The following is a 6,000-nucleotide window of genomic DNA, read 5'->3' on the forward strand; positions in this document are numbered from 1 at the left end:
GGATCCCTCGTCCACACCCTGGAGGTAAATAACCAGAAAACTGTAGGTTGCAGCAACCCCATGTCAGAAATGGAGGGCTTCCAATACCACATAGCGCAATGAAGTAGAACCAACCATTAAGTGAAAGAAAAACCTGAACGTGTTCCCTGAAAGACGAAGGAATATGAAAAGGCCTGTACCAGGTCAACAACAACCTGTAGTGTCATAATAGGAACATGACAGTAAAAGTGAATCATGTTCTTTATGACCGTAGGTGTGAGTGTGAGAGTGAATGTTTGTACTTCTCTGTATGTTGGCCCTGCAATTGACCTGTGACCTGTCCAGGGTGTACCCTGCCTTTGGCACTATGTCAGATGGGATTGGCTCCATTTGTCTATTGTCATGAATAAAATGCACTTATTTAATCACTAGTGATGTGACAATACTGTAAATGTTTCCACATAAACACAATAGTTAAGTTCTCTGATGTTATTCTAAGCTTAGGAGACAATTGTAATTGCAAATATAAAACTTGCTGTTACGACTATTGTCACTGTACGCGATACCCACAGACTTAAACCACAGATTTAAAATGATCCATTGGCATTAATAGCTTTTAAATATTTTAGGGGTGAACGCTCTAATACACAAAAACACATTTATAATGCAAATCCGCTTGCTCACTGAAGCTCTCAGGGTTGCACTAGTGGAGCTGGAGCAGCAGCAGCAGCAGCAGCAGCAGCAGCAGCAGCAGCAGCACATTGTGCCAGTGTCTGAACTGGAATCATGTTTCCCTGGCAGGCTTAGGGCTCTGGGGCAGAGGGAGGTTACTGAGGGTGGACATGGAAGCCCTCATGCTTTCACTGTGTTAGAGGCACCTGTTGCAAATGCATTCCCCTTTGTAACTCAATCACATGTCAGACAAGAAAAAGAAAACTGTTATTACAGAGAACCGCTTCATTTAAATCAGTGTCATGCAATTTTCAATTTAGTCAAAAAGAAAATCCAGCTGGCTCATAAGTCACTGAGGCTGACTGCACTGCTACACCCACCCCCGTTGAAACTGATTCACGTGAGACAAATGAAAGCATCAGGAGTATGCAGACATATTAGATGCTTTTAATCTGGTACAGCAAGTAAAATACAGGTGAACCACTGATAGGGTCTTAGCTTGGTGACTGTTACACTGCAGCTGTTTTCAGACATGAACTCCAAACAATGTCCATTGATTTGGGTCTGAATGTTGTCTGAAATGTGCCGTTCACATACAACAAACGCAGCAGGAGATTCTCCTGTGTACTACTCTATTTAATTGATCAACTGTCCTAGTCATGTATGCAAGCACTAGCGAGGAATCAATTTATTGAATGTAGTGTGTCCCCCTCCGCTACACTAGGTGGCGATGTGTCCCCTTTCAGCTTGATAGTATTAGGCATTTCCCTGTTGACCTGTTATGTCACAGACAGCAGTCACTTAATCTGGCGGCTAGTTGTTAGCATGCCAAGCACCATTCTGTGTCTTTCTACCATCCATGAACTGTTAAATATCATCTTTGATCTGACAGAGCATTAAATCAGTGTCTGAATGTGTTGTCTTCTTCTCCAGCATACCAGCTTCTTCTTTTATTTTGGGGGCCATGGCCATTTTGAGTCCAACTGAAGGTATACGTGAAAACACAATTTGACCCCTGGTCACATGATCAGGGTGTGTTAGTCATTTAAATGTAGTGGTTGTCAACAGGCCAGTGAGGGAGCTAATAGAAGGGAGAAAAGGATTAGGAAGAAAATTGTAAGGGCTTAACCAAGTATCTTTTGCTTCAGCCTGAATAACAATAATAATAAAAAACATTGTATTTACTATACTAGATTTCATGCGTTCAGATTAGATAATCCAGACCACTTGTATGTTAAATCAAAGCAGTACCCCAGCATTCAAGGGCCTAGGTAACAACATTAACCAGAGGAAGTTGGCAGTCATTTCACACTGAGGATATCTGCGTTCAAACAGACAGCCTCTCTGCAATAATATATTTTTATTTTTTAAAACTGAAATATATAATAATATAATAAAGTATGAATGTGCATCAAATCACCATAGGTAATTTTTCAAGACTGGTTAGACGACAGAGATGTAATAAAAGCTGGAGCTGAAACAATGAATCGATTATTATTCGATTACTAAATAAATCAACAACTATTTTGATCATCGATTAATCGGTTCAAAGCTTTTTTCAAGATTAAAACAAGATTTCCGATTGTTTAAGATTCTTAAATGTGAGTATTTTCTTCATTTCTTTGCTCTGGATAAGAAAGAAAAACTCATTAAAAGTGAATAATTTTGGTTTGTGGACAAAACAAGACATTTGAGATCATCACCATTTCCAGGTTTGACGAACATGATCAGCATTTTTTAAGGTTTTCCGATATTTTATGGACCAAACGATTAATCGAGAAAATAATCGTCAGATTAATCGATTATGAAAATAATCGTTATTTGCAGCTCTATTAAAAGCACAACAGAATGACATTAATTTAGGTAGTTTGCTGCCTGTGCTGGGGACACAATGAGACAACAACACATACATATTTGCTCATATTTTGATCTTAAAAAACCCTTAAAAAAGACCATTCAAAGTGTAAGTAAATGACATGACTTGAAAAGAAGTGTCTAATGATGACAAATCTTTCTGCCAATTTTCCAGGTATACAAAGGTTAACTTATGAGCACCACTTTACTAACTTAAATGTTTTTGACCCTAATTTGACCTGGTGATTGAAATAAACAGCATCGTTGAAAAACAATCCTTCACCACAACTCTGTCATCTTTGCTATCAAGTTCTGCTGTAGAGGACAAAAACCATAAAAAACAGTAAATATTTAGTTATGTGATTACTTAGTCATACTTTGCTTATTTCATTATTAAAAAAAAAAACACTACTCCAACCATTTTCATTGTGGTGAAATGTGTCCAACTGCAAACAATGTGTTCCTTCAAGTAATGTTGATGTAAATTGAAATTTTGCAGGTATGCTGGCTCCAAAAGCTTTGCATGAACATTATTTTCACAGTAACCGGCATTACATCAGTGGAAAATCAGATACTACTCAATGTTGATACTGCGGAGTTATCCAAGTTACCAAATAAACAAAGAGACACTACAGTACCAATGTGGTTCCTGCATGGAAACATTTCCCGGCTGTCCCACAAATCTTTTCATCTTTTCTGTGATTTTTGTCTTATATTTGAATTCCATTGTCATGGAGTTAACTCAGACCCGTAAAGCTAACCATTTCCTAAAATAGGGTTGAGGCCATCTTTCTGAAATGTTGCTGTGGCAGCTCGGTATGAATGTACAATCTTTTGTACCACATGATAGCCATGTGCTCCAGTGTTACAGTGTAATGAAAAACACTATGGCTCAAACATAGAACAATTTGTGGGTCTACAAAAAACTTTATGGTATCTGATTGGGCGATTACTAGATGTATGGATTCACGGTTGGTTCACGTTGCAGAAAAGAGCAAAAAGAAAAAAAAAAAATCAGACACAAACATTTTTAAAAAGCCACTGAAACCATCTGGCTCTTTCTTAAATTGAGAAATCAAAGTTAAGGCATTTGAACTTTTTGTCCCACAGCCATATCTGAGCCATACTCCACTAATGTGTGTTGCATGTGTGAAAGTGTGTAAGAAAAGACTTCTTCAAAGAGTAAGATGTAACTGAGTATGAGGATCTAAAACAGGGCACAGCTGTTCACACAGGCCTGTCCCCTTGTCTGCCCCTCTCCCCGTGAAGGTCCAGGCCCACGAACCCCTGCGGACCACTGGGTAATAATGCAGTGGTTACGCCAGCCCGACTCCCGACACTTCAGACAAAGTGGCTGAGCAACTCAGATTAATCATGGCAGAGAGACACAACACACAAATTGTTGTAATAATAAATCTAGCAGAAAAACCATTATAAACAATTTGGTGTTTTGTTTCTTCCATGTCATACTCCAGTATAAATCTCTATGTCAGACAACATCCAGAACAAACCGGTTCTGTGTAGCAGTGGATTATTTGTGCTTCAACCCCATTAGTACAGTGACTTCATCACGATGACTAATTGTATTCAAACCAGGGGTTTAATCCAAAAATCTCTTAAATGTAACGTAACATAGCACTGATTGACACTACGAGATGCCAGGAACTGTGGTGAGTATAATTAAAACAGAGATACTAGAGCTAATTAGTGATGAGAGTCACTGAAACCATTAACCTGCAATAGAAGCTGCATGTTAAGCCACACAAAACATGGCCATAGTTTTGTGTTTTGGGAAGAAATATTTAGTGGAATACTTGTGAGGATGAAATATGGACCTAATTAATATTTAGTTTATTTGAGGGTGATCTCAGCTCTCTGCCTCCCTCATTGATCAACTGTGTTATTGTCCATAACACAGTAATGTCATAGTAAATCTAGCTGAAACCACAGTACCAAAAGACTGCACAACAATATACTTATAAAAACAATAAACCTGTTGCTATTATGACACATTTAAGTAAATTCTATTGGTAACTAAGTCAATTTTTCCAATATAATTTATTTGATTTCACTTATTGGTGAATTGACAAAGTAAATATGTGGTTATAATGAACCAAATGTATCAAATGTCCTTCATTACTTCATGGCTGCATTTTAGTACTGTCAATAATAATTGTGCAGAGTAAAATTCATTCATTTTGACCAAAGTATTTACAGTACGTCTTGTTTCCACAACAACAGTAACATCAGTGATTTAAACTCAACACAATCATAAGAAACACATTATATCCACAGAATTAATGAAAATATTTAACAACACGTGTGATGAAGTGTAGACACATGTAATAAGAGTGAACCCTGCCTGACACGGCTCTTGAGGATCAAGGCATTGCAGAGATTGCTATGTGGTTAAAATTTCCAAAGTACTCAAACTGTGGATGAGTGGCAGTTTTAGGAGTTGAGGGCACTTAAGAGAGGTGTGGTTCAAGGAAAATGAGCTTTCTAGATACATTATGCATGTAGAAACATAACATCTTAAAGCAGAAAACTAAAAGGTAACATGCTTATATCCAGATCATTTTAACAGCTGTTTATTGCAGAGTAACGCTGCAACGCTCACGACAAAACACAAATATAATAGTCTCTACTTTTCATATCTGTCCAAGGAGTGAAATATTTTCTTAGCCCAAAAATCAGATGCGCAAATAAAACTTATGTCAACATTACATGGCAAACCCATTGTGTGTTATTTTCTGATGCAGAGAGTGCAGCGTTTTTGTATCACAAAAAAAAACTGCAGCGAGAAAAGATGGAACAGCCGAGGGGAAAGAAGCACAGTTAAATCTTTAATTGGAGGCAATTTGATTCATTTAGCCATGTTGGAGACGAGGAGTCCGGGTAGACAGAGCCTGAGGCAGTGTTTTTGTCATCTTCTTTTTGTATCAGTCAGAGTAATGCATGTCCCCAGGGGCCGACTGTCAGTAGCAAGGCTCCATGAACACATTCCTTCTGATCCAGCCCATTATCGGCCCATTCAGCAGTGCTGGAGCCTGCTTACATGGGCCTCTCTCCGAGCTGACCTCCCGGGCCCTCGCCTGGGCCTGACTCAACACTCCCACTAATCCACACCTCAAAGACTACCCACACAAACTCAGATTAAAGTCTGAGGATGAAGTCACAGCCAGTTATGTGTGCATAGCACGATCAACACCCACACACAAAGAGACGCACACTTGCACACACTCTAAAAAAATAATAAGACATGTTTGAGCGCTTTTCACTTTTCTGTCATAGCCATCAAGTGTATTGTCATCAGTCAGCACAGCATTGAAAACACAATAAAGACAAAACCTTTCATTATCATTGACAAGAAACAACAACAATCTTTTTTTTTATCATTTAACCTATTAAGCTGGATTTTCTGTCAGAGGAATTTCACTGTTACATTTCACTTGAATGCAAATTAGAGGCATGTCTAACAACAAAGGTAACATG

The sequence above is a fragment of the Solea senegalensis genome, linkage group LG10 (assembly GCF_019176455.1).
Source record: "Solea senegalensis isolate Sse05_10M linkage group LG10, IFAPA_SoseM_1, whole genome shotgun sequence".
Classification (NCBI taxonomy): domain Eukaryota; kingdom Metazoa; phylum Chordata; class Actinopteri; order Pleuronectiformes; family Soleidae; genus Solea; species Solea senegalensis.